Source organism: Amblyomma mixtum, chromosome 2, assembly GCF_055824585.1.
Source record: "Amblyomma mixtum isolate Tamu chromosome 2, ASM5582458v1, whole genome shotgun sequence".
NCBI lineage: Eukaryota > Metazoa > Arthropoda > Arachnida > Ixodida > Ixodidae > Amblyomma > Amblyomma mixtum.
The window spans coordinates 281,100,076-281,120,868 of record NC_143013.1 but is presented as its reverse complement, the minus strand read 5'-3'; the positions used below and the strand labels follow the sequence as shown (position 1 = coordinate 281,120,868).

Here is a 20,793-nt window from a genome sequence, read left to right as displayed (position 1 = left end):
CCTATACTGTGGGAAAGGCGAGCCTTAGTGGGTACGCGACATGATGTATATGGCGTTGAATCAACACGGAGAGACCAACCTGGATGAGCGTACGGGCAGTCGGAAGAGCGGAACATGCGCTGTTAATTCACTTTTCTCCGCGCCTTCAGCACTGTCATTACTCTCTGTACCTCTCGCCCCACCTTTATATCCGCCTCCAATCAGCGTGTGCGTCCTTCGCAATGTGCATTCCACATTCTGAAAGCACATGCAAACACTGCCTCAGAAATGTGAAAATAAACTCAAAAACCCTTTTCACAAACACGCAAAAGTCAGTCAACTGCAGCGTAACAAAAATTCCATGCTTGAAAAACATGTACCCTTTTCTTTTTGGAGTTTTCTTTTTTCTAACACAACGCTTCTCGGCTATACTGCGTAAACACACAGCAGTCCTAACCGAACAGAAAAACAGTTTCGCATGTATCCAAACCATTAATAAACAGCGACACACTTTGCCACTCGACGCACGTTGGAGGGGCTAGAATAGTATAGCAGTTAATTTGCTACACAAAAGAGCCGTGGGTGCATAGAAGGCAACAGACATGCGAACGCTGCTGTTCACGCAGAGAAAAAAGTGTGCGCACATAAAAAAAAAAAACAGAAGAGCGGGCTCTACATGATTTTCAGCATGGAGTGCTGTTTGTCGCGTTTCCTACCCTTTTGAGGCTTTCACATTGCCAACAATTTTTAAACCGTGCACGGTGTACGACTACCAGCTCTCTCATTATTCGCTGTCGCCGTATGGCGCACTTAATCGGGAGCTCGCTAGTACACAGCCGTCGTACCAGGAACTGCGCTGTGCAACAGTGGACTCTGCTTTTTCGTTAGATCAGGTTGCAGGCTTCAGCTTATGGGCTTATCAATTGTGCTCTGGAAAAAAAGCAGGACTGCTTTGGCTTGACCTACGGGCAGTGCAAAGACTTCGATGGCAACCATGTGGCATGCTCTCGCTCTCTTTGTAGTGAGTGTTGCTTTCTTTATCGTCGGGTAAGCACTCGGCTCGAGGAGCCTTGCTGCTGAAGTGCGCCCATGTGACCGAACAAAGTACTGCTTTCAAGAAAATAATACCGCCCTTATAAATGTGGTCTGTATAGGTTCTCTATAGACTTCTTATAGACTCTATTGCTTTTCTGTAGATATTTCCTTTTGTCTATCCATAGTATATTATTGATAGTATTCATAGTAGACGCGGCAATATAGAGTGTTTACAGACAGAAATCTAACATTGTATGGCCATAAATATACAGATTGTCTATAGACTGTCTATACGTATGCCAACTGGTCCAAGTTTCCAACCTACTAACCTGATTCTATAACTAAGTTTTGTAACTGTTGCGCTGTGCAGTCACATACATTTTAACGCAAGGGTTGCACACCTGGCCCCTGCAGTTTATGTAATAGGTGCGGCAATATAATTTTTTTTTACCCAAATGTGAGGCTTGTGTAGATTATGTACTGGATATTACGGTGCTTATGTGCTCACTACGCCTACGGCGAAGCGTTTTGCGTGGCATTATGAATGACGTTTCATACCGTCTGCTTCGTTAGATGTCACTTTGTCACTGCTCAGCATTTCTATGGAGATAACGCGGCAGCATTGATTTTAGAACTAGTCTTTAGCGCGGTTGTCAGTTAGACGGAAATGTTAAACAATTAACACGTGGGGCAAGCTCGAAGATGTCCATTCATGCGTCACAGTCTTGGGCGCTTTTAAACAATCTCTTTATTGAGCACATTTTGTGTTACTTGAGCGCGTGGAATCTGACAACAAAAAGATCGAAGAAAGGAAGTGTAGCGAACTTTACGACTTTTGTTTAACAAGCATAACATTCTTTTGCTTTTTATAGCGTTCTCATCAAAGCGTTTACGTTCTGGAAAGGAAAGGGCGTCTCATACCTCTCATTTACGGAATACATTCGTGGAGTTCGGGACAGTTTCAGAGGAGTAAGTATGCGGCACGTGGCTTCTGAAGCTCGTGCGCACAATACTCTGAGAACTTTATCCAAAAGTGGGATGGACTTGTATGCTGAAAACATACATTTTAAACCCTTAGAAAGGGCAACAATTAGAACATTTTCCGCTATTTTAAAACTCATCTAAATTGAGAACCAGTGGATTGCCGACATTTTTAGAGCATAATGTTGGCCCTATTGAGATAACAACTCAGGCAGTGTTTGTTTCAATGCGCAGATAGTCTTGATTCGTGTAGCGTGGTCCAGCAGTTCCCAGCGTTCCTCAGCATAATTCCAGTGGAATCAGCGGCTTCTCGCGTGTCACAACTGAATCTTAGCGAGTGAAATTGTTCGCAGTGAAAGATAGAGTAAAAAACAGACTGGCTTTGGGCACGAAAACCAGAATTTTCGGAGCATAGTATGGCGCATGAGTGCACGTACTGTATAAGCCGTCGTAATATACAGTACCATAGCTAGAAACTGTTCTTAATTTTTAAAAGCTTCCTTGGAAAAATATTTTCAATAAAGGTGGTGAACACAAAGCCTTCATGATGCGATGCTAAGGAACAGATATCTGAGGCCTAGGGATCGCTTTTATATGAAATGAGTGCGGCTATACGACCCCTGGCCGAATGTAATATTATTAGAGGGAAGAGTGTGTGCCGTGCAGATCGTGGTAAAGATGTGCTTTTCTTTACATGCTTTATATAGGAGTATTGGAAAGTTTCAGTGGACCATTACAAGCGCTATGGACGGATATATGGGTGTGTATATGACTTTTATGTCCAAACCACATTCTCTTAAAGTTATAAATCACTCACTGAACGATTTTTTTTTGAAGTTAGAAACAAATAAGAAGACCCATGTTAGCCCTTGTTTTCCGAGCGACGAAAACTTCACCGAAAGAACGCTAGTGCAGAGATTATTTATTGTCAGTGTTGGGCTAAAACAGATCATTAACGTTGGTTTGGTAAGAAAGCAAATATTTTCAGATGGGAGTAAATAAGACGCACATAACGAAATAAATAAGCATAAATACCCGAAATTGCTCTCACCAAAGTAGTTACGTGTTCTTCCTGATGTTCTGCTGACACCAAAGGGCGAAGGGGCTCTGTTTGTTCGCTGTAGAATAATACTGTGAGAGCAGCCGCCACTTTTGATATCGTACGCAGAGCTACAGAAGACAACGCCCTCGCAGAGAGGCGCTGTGGGCAGCAGCGAACAAAGCCTTCATTGAGCTAATCCGCGTATACGGCTGGGCCGATAGGTGGAGCCGACTAGCTCCTCTGCAGTCGGCGTTCCTGTCGGCTGCACGCGGAACAAACCGTTTCACATGTTCCACGGCGCCTTCCTAACTTTATTTTTCATACCGTCGCGTGTCGAATAGTCTAATTGAAGGCTATACTACGTTTACGCTCTCGTATGGATGTAATAGCTTTTGGACCTACGCAAGAGCTATCAAGAAGCAAACCTAGGGTAAGGGCAGCTTATGGTGGCCCGTGTGTAGACGCCTTCAAGAAAATCGCGGAAAACTGGGGTATACACGTTTGGCCCATCGCTGCGTCGCGACTGGATAACCACACGGTTTACGAACTGAAACGTGGCCTACAAGCTTTTCCCTCGAAATCTGTTCATACTGCAGTATATGTTGCTTATGGTAACTAAATATTCTATTGTACTGTATAGTATACAATATACTGTAGCGCAGCAAAAGACGAGGACACAAGAGACGAGAGACGAACACCACGAGCGCTCTTGTCTCTTGTGTCCTCGTCTTTTGCTGCGCTACAGTATATTGGAACTATGTACCAACAAGCCCAAAAAGCCACGCTGCTGTATAGTATAGTAACATTAAAACAGAAGGCTACCTCGCTCGAACGAACTTGCGGCAGGATTCCTTTTGGCGCTTCTTTCGTGCCTGCGCGCTGTACACGGTCGGCTCGTTCTGCTTGCTTCCGCAGTGTGTGCTTGTCACTCTTTTCTCTTTCAACTTTTTTCTTTCTGCGGTGCTTCAGTCGCTTCGGCGTTCGGCCATTGACCCCATGCGCGCGGGGCCGGATCTCGCTGCATTTTGATTTGGTTGGCATGCAGACGTCGGTGCGCGTTAATTAATCTAAAGCTGTCGAAATTAAAAGACCTTTGCTATGTTTCTATGCGGTACCGTTGCAACTTGCACAGGTTCCAGTTGCGTGGCCGCGCCGGGGTCTACACAGTGCGCAGTAGTGTGCACAGCCGCAGTGATAGCGCGTGTGTACATGCGGAGTGGCGTCCAACAATTCCGCCTTGGCAGTTGTGCTCATTGCTAGTTAACACGGCGCGGACTGAGTAAGCCGATATTTTTCAAGGCGTGTCGGTGGTCCTCGCCTGTCACATGACGGATCATTCCTATTCTTTTCTGGGCAGTACTAAATCGCCCTACCTAATTTCCCAGATACTTCACCCCTTTAACGATTCCTCCCAGGGTACAGTTTCTATTAACAACATTCCCGCCTGTAAGCGCCTGCGTCAAGTAAATGAAACCCTTCATCACAAGCACTACGCTTGCCCGCATTACGGCAGCCGCGGCGTCGCTGCAGTCATGGCTGAAAATTCCTAGCCACCAACATCATCAGCGCACGTTATAACCGTCGGGCATAAGTATCAATCCTTGGAGAGACTGGCGCGGCGAACGAGAGCAGCGTGAGGAGAGAGAAACCACGAGCAGCACACAAAGATGGCGAGTAAAAATGCCTGAGCAGCGTCATGCCCATTGAACGCTGCAGAATTCTCCACTAGGCAAGGAGTGCACCGCTGTCGTCGCGGACCCAAATTTGAGCAAAACCTATCAAGATGTGGGTCAGCCAGCCATGAACTGTTTTTAGATAGCGGATGTTTTGTTAGCTCTGCTTCCGGTTTACTGTCGTGAACTGTGGCTCCACTTTCAGTGTCAGTAAAGAGTAAGAGACAATACAGAAACATGCAGCAACAACGTCGGCTTACTTTCTGAAAATACTGAAATATTTCTGAGTATTCTGAACCCATCTTTTATATTTCGGGATCCAGTTTCAGTTCCTCATTTGCGAATTCATATCATGCGTTCAAGACACTCAGCTAACCGATATACGCGTTTCCTTTTCATTGGTGCCAGAATAGAAAGAAAAACGATCAAGGTCACCTACTGAGGCAGGACCATGCAAAGTGTGTTGATATGTCAGAGATCTATTTTAACCAGCTCACCATATTATCAGCCTACTTCCGAAAAATTGTAAGCCAGAATGACGTCTGAAGCATGTACAGTCTTTGTCAAAAGTAACCAGGCTGCATGGTTTACTTCTAGCTCATACAGTGGAGCCCTTAACGCTTCCCTGAAGCCGAAATTATCGTTAAAGGTAAGGACTGGGGGTCTTCTTACCTTCCAGCAACTTTCGATCTTTAGGAAAGTAACAAGGGCTCCACTATACAAGCTAGAAGCAAACCATGCAGCCTGGTTACTTTTGACAAAGACTGTACTTGTATCGGTAAGCAATTTTCAATTTTCAACATCGTTGTAATAGCTCCCGCATCGTAAGTAAGCTGCCTTAGAACGCACAGAGCAGCAAGCCATAACAGATAGGGTTCGGCCAGTAGGGCAAGCTGAAGCAAGCCGCCGCGGTGGCTCAGTGGCTATGGTGCTCGGCTGCTGGCCCAAAAGACGCGGGTTCGATCCCGGCCGCGGCGGCTAGAATTTCTTTGGAGGAGAAATTCTAGAGGCCCGTGTGCTGTGCGATGTCAGTGCACGTTAAAGAACCCCAGGTGGTCGAAATTTCCGGAGCCCTTCACTACGGCGTCTCTCATAGCCTTAGTCGCTTTGGGACGTTAAACCCCACAAAACCAAACCAAACCAAGCTGAAGCAAAGGAGATCGCGTGAAAGTTAAGGTCATTCCTCTGCAAATGGGGCACTTCTTAGCCCGGATTTTAATTTATATCTTATCGCGTTCACATGCAATGCTTTCAACAATTGTTACGTGGATTCCACGTCATAGTCGGGGCTGAACAGGAAATCGTGCTTCTTTTTTTTATAGGTCATATCAGGGACTCGTACCAAGCTTGGTAATTGGCGATCCAGTCGTGTTGCGACACATTTTTGTCAAGGACTTCAAGTCTTTCGTAAACAAGTCGGTGAGTCAAAGCCTGTTGGCTTGCCTTCCGCCCTTGCTTTTGGAAATGATATATCACACATCCTCGTGATCAAAAGGCTGCTATGGCAATTAGCGCCAGCGATGTCGTGTGCTGAAAGGTACTTTTTAAAATCGTTTCCTGGTATCACGTATTGTAAAGGGAGGAAAAAACGAGGAACACCTGCTGTTTTTTTCGAGCACATCTGTGGAGCAGTGGAGCTAAATTCCACTTGGGAGCTATTTAAAATAGAGTTATGAAACCCACAATATGGTTACCCAAAAACCGTTTTGCATGCATCTTTCCCTTTTTCGTTATTGTCGGTGAAGCCTGCACACCTACATATAATCCTAGTTTGTGGCTTAATACCTTCATGATGGAAAAGAACCTGTGCTTTCGATTATATTAGCAAGCCTATCATTCAGAAAAGGAAGGATGTTTCAGAAACGCGATGCCGACGCTGTGCAATGATTAGCCTTAAGGCGTAGTCGTTGTGTTTATGGCGAAGAAAAAAAAATCTTGTAATAGACAAAGTGTAACTTGTGAATCGATATTTGAATTTTTATTGCGAAGCTCAAGGAAAATCAGTAGTCTTTGTGCTTGCAGTTTTTCTTCATAACTGCTTCACACTAGTAGGGTTAGACATCTCGGTTTATAATAAAAAAAGATAAAACTGAGCTGAATACAATTCTTGAAATTAGGTTTCGACCAAAAAGGGCAGTATCCTTCACATGCACACTGTAGGTAGCTCTCTATTGACCAGGTGTTAAACTCAGTCACAGCAGATAGGTAGGACTTTGCTGAAGCCAGGAGCGCGGAAACGTTAATAGCTTTGGATTAACGCAGATATGAGCTTTTACGCATTTTGAACTACATTACCTGCCCGTGCAGACATCGAGGTTCCTCATCCTTACCTACTGCTGGTGAACCGCTGTTCGTTGGCTGCCATCATATTGTTAGGGTAGTAACTAGATTGAGCGGGATTATGTCCTGCAGATAAGGGCACTGATGGGAAACCGTGCCCAAGCATCTAGAAAAATGCTAATGTTTTGGCTAAGGCGACAGTTTCACGACTGTGCCAATCCTGCCGTGAAACACGGACCACGCGATGTCTTGCCCTCTCGACCAACGCGCTGCAACAACTTAACGAACATGACAACTCGGTTTGCGGAAGTAAACTTAAACACCTTCGCTTTTCTTTGACGGCTTGCTATTTCATTTACCTTTTTTTATTGGTGATAGCAGTTACACCTACAAAAACAGCTATAAACATGACCCTTTATAAGTTAATAATAGGTAAATAGAGTACTGGTGCTGACAAAAAGGCCGATAACTTTAAATGACTTTTGACGGCACATCTAGGTGTGACTTTTGCCGCCGAAATAAGCGGCAATTCAACGGTAGCAAATAGCACTCCTCGAAAGATAGTGAAACTGCGTCTTGAAATAAACACCGCAAAGAATATGAATTTTTCAAAGACATAAACCGAAAGCTCCATCCAATAACTATATGCATCCCTTAATGACACGTTGATTTTAACGCGCACACAAGGCAAGAAATAGCACTGGAGGACACGCAGTAGTTACAGAGAGTGCCACTGTTTAAATAAAGTGCACTGATATTTGTTAACCGCAGTCAACATCGTTGACATTTGTTTGAAGCCCCCCCCCCCCCCCTCTTTTCCAAAAAAATGCAACATTTGTTACTTTACCCATATGAACTTAGCAGAACGTTACGGGTCGGAGTGGGGTGGTCTGGGCGAATTATCAAAGGGATAGACGATGTTGGACAAGGAGGATTATAATCCTTTTCATATCATACCTTAATCATCGGAGCTTTCTTTCATGAAACCATTATGCACTTTTATGTGTCTGATAATTGTCAACGAAGTACTCCACTATGATATTAACAGCATAGATAACAAAAATAACGGTAGTGTCAGCCTCCTGCAATTACCCCACTCGCTAACGGCCGACACGAAAAACGTTACATTGAAATTGTCAGTCCAATCACGTCGAATGCGAGGCGGCCACAAAAAAAAAAGCGTTGGGTAGAATTCTACATCGGAATGACATGGTTGAGGCATGTGATTTACTGGTTTATAGCGTACTGTGTCTGGTCGTCCCTGATACTTAACATATTTCACAGTTATTCTTGATCGTCTAACATAATTATGGCAAGCAATTCTCATCTCATTGAAGGCGGTTCCGTGCCTACTTGTCTTCTGATGCATCTCGTTTATTTTATTGGTGAATTGTGATGTTGGCTGCCTCTTCTTACCGATGACACATGATGCAAATGTTACGAGGAACCCTGTCTGGGACCACATGGTGCTAAATCAGCAGAATGAAAACTGGAAGCACACCCGAGCTTCTCTGACGCCGGTGTTTACGTCGACAAAGATAAAGTCTGTAAGCACGCTTACCAACTGCGCTAACAAACACATTCAGAATACTCAGCTCCAAGGATTCCACTATTAGAAGGCATTAATTCACTGTTAGTTTGTTGTTCACATTTCATTAAAAATTATAAAAACCATAATGTAAGGCAAAACCTTATTCAGTTATTATTTGGATGTGACCATTAAATTCCCCGCTATATATTAAGTGGCTACCATAGTAGCCATAGTAGCCACGTAGCCACTTCTGCTGTAAGCCATGCAGGAGTTTCGTTCATTTGCTGCTGAGTTATCGCGCAGTCTATCAATGCTACGTCATAAAGCAATGAGAAAACACACACCGGGTCGTACCGGAAACGGAACCAAGTTCTGCTCCTGCGTTATGCTTAGTGAGCTATGAGCCAATTCATGGTGACGCGCTCAATTACCAGTTGGTTCTACGGAAAATTCGCATGGCGCATGTCTCACACGCCTCAATGACGAGAAGTTCGCCATGCATAAGACAGAAAATATACACAATTGACTATAGTATATCCGCGGTTTAGTCGGCACATGCCAGTGTTAACCAGGCATCGAAGATATGCCCATTCCACCCAGCATGCTCTGGACACATCACCCCTACAACCATTCTCCGCTACGGGACATGTTGTTCTTTATTGAGCACTATCTCGCAAGCACAATGCATTTTTCAGCAATTACTGTGCTTGTACGAGGTTGCAAATGGGTTGTGATATGCGGTAGTTCTGGAGTGTGGAGAATGGTTCGTATGGAGTGCTAAACAGTGTGTGCCAGGGGGTTGTTTGGCCGCGGCATCTGGCCGTGTTAAGCCACGTTGTTGATAAAGGTGATATCGTTGATGAAATTGTCTGGGTAGAACAAGTTGGCGAATAATTTGAATAGTTTCTATATGGTTTATATCCTGATTGTGCTATGATAAGCGATAATTCTGCAAGAAGTACTAGGGATGTGCGCGAGACCGCTGTAGTCTCTCTCACTAAAAAAGAGTTATTTCTGGATCTTTTAGATGATGCAGAAGATAACGAAAAAGACAGACAAGCTTTGCCAGCTATTGCGAAAAAAAATTGAAAGTGGACAACCATTTGATTTTTATGGGTGAGTGGTATAGTTTCAACTTGTTTTATTCTTCTGAACTTGTATGGTCGGAGGCCTGGGCTTTCAATGTTCTCTAAAGAGACGCAAAACACAAACAATCTACTTGCGTATCATGACCATAATTTGATGGGAACATTGATGGCGAGGATTTTAAGCTCTCAATACTGGCTCACTTCTTGAACGACAGTCTACTGCCGGAGACGACTATAAGAATATTGGTAGATTCTTATATACATATTTTCCTTTTTATGGCAGTAGCCAAGTCAGGATTGGTTTTCTCGCAGTAGTTTCTATTTTAAATTGGCGGAGATAGTAATCTGTGTCAGTTATGGCCGATATATACTGTATTTTGTGAACATGACTAAGCACAGTGCACTGCGTTATTTTTGTCACATTTGTTTTAAGAAACTGCATACGCCTTAATTTTGTTTTCTGGCAACCAGTCACCGTTTCTTGCACGGTTTAATTATGCTTCCTCATCAACACTTTCGTTTCCACAAATGCAGAGTGTCACTACTCTCCCAGTGGCACTGCTGGCAAAAGCAGCTGCTGGTGTATGTGATGGATGTAATCAACATTATTTTATATATGGCATTTTAAAAAAACCACAGGAGTTCTCGCAACAGTATTTTCAACAAAATCTGTACGTCTGAGTTAATGTCCATTCATTTTTGTCGCTCCGCATTGGGCAACCTTTGCAAGTTGCCCGTCCACATAATCATACTAGAGCGTTTGCTGCACCATTAATAAGGGATATTAATAAGAGAGCAAATTACTCATTGGCATCCTGCCAAGCGTATCCACCTGGCAATGGCATCCACATGGCTGTGCTATGGGTGGATGCCAGTGAGTAATCTTCTCCCTTAATACAAACTTACTCCACCCAGGGAAATTCGCCTATGCTTTTGACTAACTGCTGATTCATTTTTTTCTTCGCTCAGCCATTACCCTAACCGCCTTCTACACTATGTCACTGAAACCGCCTGCCCACCAACATTTTCGAACTGTAGGGCTGCCTTATTGAGCCAATAATATTTCCGCATATATGTTTGTTTATACTTGTACCCACGCCTGATGTAACATCCCTAAATTTGTAATCTTTAAAGTAATAATGCAATGACTGATAGCGACTGTAGGCCTCCAGGCGACACGGCAGTAGTCGTGTCCATAGACTTGCATAGGATTGTTATACTAACTATATACCAGGTCCTCGGTATTACGGCTTACAGATGGCGACTCTTTCACAATGAAGGGAAACAATCATATGTACAAATTCGCTTATAAATTCGTTCCGGATATATATTTATTAGGGCAAGGAGCTATGGATAGCCGCAAAAAATCTCTATCAAAGTCAATAGACTGTCACTTGACGACGAAGTCTGAAAACTAATGCTGGTTAAAAATGAAGCTGCGCTTCATAACTCGATATACTTTGTATGGTAAGACGTGCTAACTATTGACAATGCCCATACAGTTAAAGAGGCTTTAGTGCAGTGAATCAAACTATTTATGCCACCAGCTTCTTGTACAAGTCGGCCATGGACCTGCAGACGTCCCTCGTCCTCGGTGTCGACGTAGACAGTCACACAGACAGGGAACATCCGATGTTCCAGTGCTACAGTGGATTCCTGGGGCCCCGGGTGGCTGGAGGCTTCTCATGATGAGTGCGTACCGTACGTGATGACGATGGGGAAGTGGTTACGGCTGGCCTGTACAACTTGGACACTGCTCTATTTAAGTCTATATCTAAGAAAGTCGGAGTAGTGACATCTCCCTGAAGATTAAGTTTTTAAGGAACAAGGATTGTACAAACCTACACTATATTAGTGGTGCGCAGCAGTGCATTCAGCATGAGCCCTTAGTAGCATGAGGCTTGAATATAGACTATTCCGCATTGCTCCCACTTTCTACTCGCGCTTCGTCAATATGCAGGCTTGTCTGGACCCGTTCTTTCACATATGCGTAGTACGGTCACACCATGTTTCCTTCCGGGCAGTTTTTGCGTAATGCACCACACACAAAGAGTAAAAAAAAAGCAAAATACGACGGGCGAGAAATAAGAAATATTTTCAACAGGCTCGCCTGTTTGATCGCCCTGCCATCTGTGGACTGCGATATGAAGCATGTCGCACGAGTGGTTTACTTTCGCGCAACCAGCTGGGGCTCCTGCATGTCCCATTCCGCCGACATACACAGGACCACGGTGTACGAATTGTCCCGGCCGCAAGAAGCAAGCCCATAGCATAGAGAGGTTTCTTGATATAATTTTGCAACAGTGGCGTCAGTTCCGACAGCCATGGCAACGGTCGATATTGCATAAATGCGTCACTGAGCCAGGAATTTTATCTCTCCGTAAAAGGCACAACAACCTGCCGTCGGACGCTTATTACACTTCAACTTGGCTCATTAACTGAAGGAGCCTTTCAACGACACCTCGCGAGAAGTGTCGCTGCTTTTCTTTATCGCGAAAAATCTGGGCAAACGCGTTGCTGCAGGGCAAGAAAGCTTTACGGGCGTCCCAGTTTGTTTAGCTGTCTATGCACTTTTAGCCTAGCTTGCAAGCTGTTCTTGCGCTGTCTTGTTTTCGCTTCGCAGCCACTTTCGTCATTCTCGCCCGTTTTCATTTCAGCTATTCTACCGGGAATATTTAAAATGCTTCGAGTAGAATACCCAAGCAGGAGTGATGCTGAGTACTCTGTCCAGTTCATCAAACACATCTGTCAGCAGCGCCTGCGAAATCAAGAGGTAATTTTTTCGAATTCCATCCGACTGTAATTGGTACGGGAGAAGAACAGATCTACCAGAGAAACATTGGTATTGGGAAGAAGAAAAGAACAATGTGCCCTCCTTGGGTATTCTAGCGTCGCCTTTCACTCTTTATTTTGAGTGCATGTACTGGTTTCATTGACAATGATTTCTTCTCTCGTGAATACAATTCGTCGAGACCATCATGCCATAGAGGTATCAATCTGGAAGAAGAATTGACTCTTTCTGGAGCGGAAAAAAGGAAACTTTCGATGATTAGATATCTGCAAATTGTTGTATGAGTTTCAAAACGTGCAGTATTTCGAAAATATCCACGCCCAGAAAACTGGTGCTCTGAAAAAATTCATCCCGCTTACGGTCTTCTAAATATACATGATTTGATTTCCTATACAGTCTTGAATGCAGTGGTTTTTGGCCGTCCTGTACATTTACCGAATTTAACGCATATTCATCCTCGTAAGTGATAAGATGCGACTCTTATTGTATAGAATGATGACAACCTTCTCGAAAAAGACAGCAGATAATTTTACGTGGTACAAGAGATTATTTGTGGTGTTTTAGGCCATGAATTCTTGCAACAACAAACACTTTCATGGTAACAACATAATTTCCTGTGGTATTGCGTTGCTCCTCGTAGTAGCGACAAAACTGCAAACAAAAAATACTACAAAATACACTGCAGTACTAAAAAAAGTAGTACAGTTCACAGCGCAGAAAGTCTGTTGTTTTTACAGAACGACAAAGAAATTTGTTGTATTTTGGGCATGAATCTGTCGTTTATATAGGATGTGGAGTGCCTTTGTCTAACCGCCCCAGGGCTGGTTCACGCAGGTTCGCATCGAAGGCCATCTGCGACAATTGTCATCATTTTTAAGCAGATACAACTGAAGGATGTGTTAATTTCAAGGCAATAGAGCTTTTATTTTATTGCAGAATCATGAAGATGCTTTGCAAGTGTACATGGAAAGCAAGCTTCGCCAAAATGGGAACAACAAAGGCGAACTTACAGGTACCTTCGACACTTATGTCAAGTTCGTGCAGTTCGCGCGCGGTTTCACTCACACGTCACAAAGATGTATTTCCGTGCCCTTCTTATTTCTATGAACGCGTGATCATCGCCGACAGCACAGCCTGTGCTCAGCAGTACGACAACCTTTATACATTCGCCAGCTTTCGGTTACAAAACCGTCACAACCGCCGATGTCTGGCCGCTACATGTGTTCCTTCCTCACGTATCTCGTTCTACTTTCTGGTTCCTCTTGCTTGCTTTTGACTGTGATGATATTTGTAACCGCACTGATCAAGCCTACAATTTTAAGTTCTAGGACTTCCATCGTCTTATTGCTGTGACGTGTATTCTATTATGCTTTAATGTTTCACTGAGTTGTTTTCGCTTCAAGGCGATTCTTTACTTTCGCGCAGTGTACAAAGCAAGGGCGTGAAAAAAGTTTCTCATTGTTTCATTCAGTACTTAACCACTCACTTTATATTCCTTTATTTTTCCGCCCATTTGACTCATCCCATGGTGGTGTAACGAGAGATATATTAGTGCCGCGCGCGGGTAAAATCTTCTGTCGACCTCAACCTACAATCTGTCATGCTGATCCACGTGAGAGTGACGGCCAGTTAATTTTTTCATGATGTGCTCAGTATCAATTTCATATCTGCTCTGCTAAGGTATTGGACAATACAACAATTGACATGGAGATTATTTGAACATTGTGTATTTGGGAGAGCACCAGCACAACGCAACAGAGCATCACTGGTGGGCTCAAACTGGCCGTGCGATGCGTTGGGATATGGAACACGTTTCTGTCCCACTTAATGCCTTCTGCAGCTAAACGCCAGCTGTAATTATTATCGAGCCCAGGTCTTCCAAACCAAGCAAGCCAGGCCGCTGTTTTAACCAGGTTTGAACGATAGTTTCTTGCTGCCATATAGACAACCTGGCATCTGATGAGTGGAGACCTGGTGCGCGGTCATAACCTGACGGAACCTGGGCCTTTGCTGTTTTTGCCTCTAATCTTTTGCTGTTTTTTGCCTCTAAACACTAATCTTTTTGCCAAAATATTAGTGTTTGCTCGTTGAGTGAAAAAGTTTGCGACCCATCCTTTTGGCTGTCGTTGTTCGGCACAGCTCAAGGTATACCTCTTGGAAATAGGCAACTCTGAGATGCCGTATTTTTCCCCTCCCATTACCGCCGCTGCAAAGGACCAGCCGCATTTGAAAAGAATTTGATCATATTTCTCTCTGCTTTCCTTAAATTTATCGCAAATTTGCCCTCAAGGACATGATACTATTAGCATAAATACAACGTATACTTGGGAAAAGTAATTGCCAGTTGTTTCGATTTTCAAGCGTACAGTTCAGTCTAAAAATACATACCTTCGTCTAATTGAGCTGTTGGGATACTATCATGCAATTCATTCGTTTAAAGTTTTGAACAAAAAAAATTTAAGTCCCGAAAGATACCTTAAAATGCGCAAATGTTAGATAGTGAAATATAATAGTTCTTTTGTACACGCCCGCACACAGACACGCACGCACATACACACGCGCGCGCACGCACATGCAAGCACGTACGCATGAACTTGGCCATTGAGATGATTGACCTGTGCTATCTGACTACGTGAGAGCGAGCGGACCTGGAATTATGATCAACCACGGAAGCCTTCTTTTTTTATCTGCATCTGTGTATATCGCTGCTCACAGACGCTGAGATCAATGACATCTCCGCACAATGCATGTGCCTCCTCGCTGCCGGTATCAACTCTACCGCTCAGGTAGCAATGTGCGCAGCGTACTCTTTGGCTATTCACCCCGAGATTCAGGAATAAGTGATGAAGGAAGTGGACAGCACTGTGAGTGCATGCAACATTCACACGCACGAGCTGATTTGAAGTATGACGCGCCATTTCGCTAACAGGGGATCATGCAGACCACATGAATAGTAGTCGTGTTGAGCGGTATACAGATTGAGGAGCTTGTAATTGTCGTAGCAAAAGAACCGGAGCGTGAATTTCACAAGTTCCAGCTATTGACGAGCGCATGCTTTGTTTTCCAAAATAGTGAAGTCTAATCACTGAATCCGGTCCCGAACCTTTTACAAACAACCTTTCTGCACGGTTAAACGTAGAGTCACACACGCGCGTCGCTTTATTCTGTACATTTCTTTTCTGCAAGAGGCACTTACGGAGCATCGCTTTAATCTTGGACTAGTAAGCCGGCAGTTTTATGCATATTGTCGGCTACTGATTGACTAGCTAAGGTGGTTGAATTGATGGTGTATTTGATTTGTTCTATTATTCTCTACTGACACCTTTGATACCAAGACATCTATAAGTGACAATACTCTACGGATTTAAGTAGACCTGATGCACCTCGCCTGTGCATCATTAAAGGCGAGCAGCAATTCATTACTAGCCTAACAGCAATTCACTACTAACAGCAATCCATTACTAGCCTGTTACACAGTGCTAAGTTTTGAATACTAGATGTATAACATGAAAAGATTAAAAGCATAAACTTTTGCACAAAGCCGTTATCCATTGCTGTACTTGCCATTTTCGATGTCATCGGTGTCACTGCTATGGGAGCCCTACTTCCTTTCCTACACTGACAGGACGAACCAACGTATGAATCTCTCCGGACGATGACATTTCTCGACGCAGTTGTTATGGAAACCTTGCGCTTGTATGCCACGGCACCAGTGTAAGTACAATTATTATTTGCAAACTCCCTTAATTATCGTGTGGCACACCTACGGTTCATCCACTGGTCGGCGCAGCACTTCTCAATTTTATGTATTCTGAGCGTTAGAAGAGCTTCGTACTTATCTATCTTCTATAGGAGGGAATATATTTCCTGTAATGTGCTCCGACGGCCATTTCCTATTGGCTGAGAATTGTTCCCACGACAGAGCCTTTGCATCTTAAGCGCTATTTTACGGAAGAAAACGAGTGCAGGTGAGAGTGCGCAAGCTTCTCAGGTTTATCAAACCTACGTGCTACTAGCTATCTTTGATAACGAGTAAATGTCCTTAAGTTTCCTTGCGCAGCTTATTATTCGATACTTTCCTGGCAATATATTGTTGTGAAATAAAACCTTGAAATCGTAATGTCCCATTAATGTGAAAGAGGCTGTTTAAACGTGTTTTTTTTTTCATGTATTACTCTATCCGAAACAGCGATGCATAGGCGCCTGGTTCTTTTATTTAGCTCACTAGCTCTTGGCTACTTCCTGTTTGTCTTTCACTGCCAGTTGTGCTTAGTAAAAAACAAAAATTGCACAAGTAAATATTTTAGAATTAATTGTACTGACACGAATATCTTTGAGTATATCGATAGTTGTTTACGGAATGGCTGCAAAAGAATTTAAGGTTTTTAAGTTCGGCGATTACATGCATTTGTTATTAACATATCTGTGTCGTAAACTACAATTCAACCTCTACCACTCACCAGGACTTAGTTGCCATTTTAAATGCGAGCAATTTCATTAATGTCGACAATGTGCTTGCTGACCATAGTATTCCGCGACATCGTGTCTGTTAGCAGGAAAATTAGGGTTGTCTTTCATCAGAACATTTTCTTTTCACAAGAACAATGCAATAAATGGGTGGCGGTAACTTTGTGCACGTTTAAGGAGCGGTATTGGATCTTTTTCACAAACCACTCCGAATGTGACACGGAATCGTGAGTTGCCAACACCTTGCCTGTCAAATTGATGGTTATTGTGATTGACGGGCTTAGAAACACCGGCGAGCCCGGAACCAATCTTAGGTGGGAAGAGGGGCGACATCTTCTAGAATGACAATGCAGCCCCTGAATCTGATTATACTGCAGCAGTGGCAGACATAAGAACGAAAGCACACCACTAAATCCGCTAGAACAGTGTTTATCTTTATGTTCATGCGCAGAAATAGTTTTGCGAGATTTGAGTTTAGAGAGGACGTTTCCATGCGCCGACTGCTTGCATTCTAGGTTAACCAGAATATGCACTCAGGAGGTTACGGTGGCCGGCGTTCGCTGCACGCCGGGCATGCGAGTCGAGATTCCAGCTCACGCGATACACTACGATCCAGAATTCTATCCTGACCCGCACACCTTCAAGCCGGAGAGGTAAGCGTCGTCGTACAGCATCATGGTAGCCCATCCTTTCCACGTCGAAGGCTTATGCGCGAAGTATAAGAGGTGTTGACACGTAATGTGGCATGCTTTTGCAGCCTCTTCACCGCATGGCAAGCAAAACATCTAAATTTAGGAGTAACGTCAGGATTGACAGCCAACAAGCAATGTCCTTCGCCAGCTGTGACTTGAATGTCAGGCCAGACCTGTCGTAAAGATCCAGTAGGATAAGTCTGAAAATTTTTCATTACAAAGTGCGGCAGCTGGCTTCTATTCAGTGACTCCAGTCTGTTGATGAACCGTACAAGCATAAAGTTTTTGTACTGAGGTTAGGAATATATCTGAACTTTAAGACACACCCAGTATAATTTTTATAGAAAAGGTACTAAACTGTTTTCCTCAAGCTTCTGCTTTCCTTGACAAAAAAAAAAAAATTAACCCTATGCTGCTGTGGCGCCTTCCTAACGCGCTCTTGAACTACACCCGGCATTGTGTTGGACTTGTGTTGATGCCTTTTATGTTTTTTTTTGTTTTTAAGAATGAATTTTCTTTTGGCGATGGTAGTTAAATTTGGTTGCCTGTGACAAAATTAGTGCTTGTCATAATTACTTTAACCCTGTTGACTTTTGCAGTGCTCTTTTTAGTTGCAGCCCCTTGGATGCAAGTAAGAAGGGAAGGTTAGCGTCGGTAGGGCGAGTCCAGCACAAACAAAACTGCACCGCTGTTGCTTTCGTGACACAGGTTCCTGCCCGAGAACAAAGAGGCCATCGACCCGTACACTTTCCTCGCTTTCGGTGCGGGCCCGCGCAGCTGCATTGGGCGCCGAGTGGGCATGCTCCAGATCAAGCACATCCTGTATTGCCTCTTGCAGTTCGTCAAGTTCGAGACCTGCAGCGAAACTAAGGCAAGTGCGCCACAGAAATTTCACACGTGAGCATGTCCGTCTTGAGCCAGAACGATATAAAATATTGCTTTCTTCGGTACTATTCTGGTCTTAATCGGCTCATCGAAAAGTCGATCCTAGCTGTTGCGGAATCGAGGTGTCGCCTGAAGCAGTAATGAAGGTCAAAAAGAAAAATACGATAGAACTTAAATACAAAATTCACAGGAACGCCGAAGTCCATTCTGCGTTGACAGTGATAACGTTAACAGCTGTTGATGCCTTTAATGAAATTGCCGTCACTTCTGTTTTGGTGACGTCAAATCCCTCCAGCCAATGGGAAAGCTCCTGGCTCTTGATGTCACTTGCCTCCAGCCAATGTGTGAATTTTTACGACTGGCAACGCATTTTGGCGCCATAGGACTTCTAATGCTCTCGGATTCTCGCTTTCCTTTCTTGTTCCTTTTCCACTAGAAAGCGAACTTATTCCCAGAACAAGAAGTCAGGCTAGCAATCTTGAAATTATAATAATTTGAGGTTGTGCCGCCTATTAATCGTCCAGTTTAGAAATTCTTGCAATAATGGTGGCGGGCATTGTGCTACAGCCGTATACACAGAAGTTTTCTCCCTATATATTCTTCAGGTCTATTACTGCTGCTAGCTACTGACCTAACAAAAGGGCGGACAGCTAGCAAACAGTGGATGTCCCTGTCAGAGATCTCGAGGGTCAATCTGACCTATAGATAAAACAGTGCGTGTGCGCAAGTGAATTCCCAGATAAACAGTTAATGAATCAATTTGCATTTTGTGACAACTCGACAGCCTCTGAAGCTTTTAGCTCAGAGGCAAAGCCTGGACTTAGAATGGCGATGATGAGACGGACGGTAAAACTAAGCGCTAGTAATGAGATATTGAACTGCTCAACTGAGATACTAGTCCGACATTTAGACCATTCCCATCATTCCAATATCTTTCGATGTCTTATCGCGCAACAGTCTCTGACAAAGTTTGATTGAAGTTCCCCATAACTGGTCTTCCAGCTGACGCTCACTAAAAAGTATATCGCTTTTGCACGATGCCTGTACAATGTTCATAGGGTTTGTTTAATGCTGCAATGATAATTTTTGCTTTCAGGTTCCGCTTACGTTCGCGAAATGCAAGGCTCGTCTGGAGCCCTACCCAGAAATCAAGCTGAGGATCGTGCCACGCCAGAAGTAATAAGAAGGCAGTGCAAGCCAAAGCTGCCCACTCCACAGGAACCCTTTTATCCGTGATAATTTGCTGCAAGGTCATAGCAGCATGATGAGGACCGCCTTAATTATCGTGGACTGGCGAATATTTGCTAGCAACCTGTTCATTTTGCTTCTTAATGATCAGCGTCAGACGAATGCGGGTTTTAGAGTTTCTGGTTTACTTTAGGCATGAAAAAGATTCACAAGAAAATCTTGAGCGTTGCGTGGTGGAAATCGGCATTGTAGATTTTTGGGGAGACGGTGGCTTTGCTGGAAGTCTGGCTTCATCGGATGAAAGGTCCGACAGATATATCTGCTTCAATTAATGTTTAAGCGTGCATAACTGTTGCTTTGTGAGTTTTTTTTCGCACTCCTCTGAGCGCGTGGTAAGCCTAATATAAAATTTAGATGCATGATGCGCAGAATGCCTGTGTATCGCACAATGCGTCTTTAAAAAGGCATCCGCTCATATGACGCGTATCGCACAGTAGTATGCTCACTAGTTTTTGTGATTAGTTGCTCATTTCGTACCTGCGGGCACTCTGAGTCATTTTTAAAAATAATACATGTATTCTAGAGTTTTAAATATTAACGTTGGAGTTTTCAGCAAGTGAATTCTTGGTGTTGTCAAGTTAAGCAACTAAACGTTTTCTGCTCTACCAAAGGACTGGAGGTGATTGTGCGCCAGGTTATTATATACACTTGTAAATCGCAGTGATACAATTTGTACAAGATAATAAGAATTACATAGAAGTGAAGGCGAAGCTTGCTTCGTCCTACTAAATTAATGAAAACTGTGAACAGATGCAACAAACTGTCGGAAATAAATCCGCTGATGCGCGGAATGGCAAGGGAAAAGATTTTTGTAATTGCGAATGGGTATCAAAATATAGCATCGAAAAGACAGCAAGATAAAACTCATGAGGTAATATACAGCGAATTAAGGTAAATTGAATGATATCAGAGAAACGATTATAGCGAGGGGCACAATAAACAGCAGTCTGCGGGGGCGATAAGCCATTTCAATTTGCTGAAGAAGAAATTAATCATAAAAAAGCTCCAATGGCTTCCATTTTCTTCGACGACAGATGGCTGGGCTGTAAATACCGGAAACGAGCGCATATTTTGACCAAAAACTAACAAACACAAGGAAGT

General features: G+C 43.6%; 1 pseudogene; it reads left to right on the top strand.

Moving 5' to 3' along the window:
* Window positions 1-973: 973 nt before the first annotated feature.
* Window positions 974-20,505, top strand: LOC149364171 (cytochrome P450 3A11-like; annotated as a pseudogene).
* The last annotated feature ends 288 nt before the right edge of the window (window positions 20,506-20,793 follow it).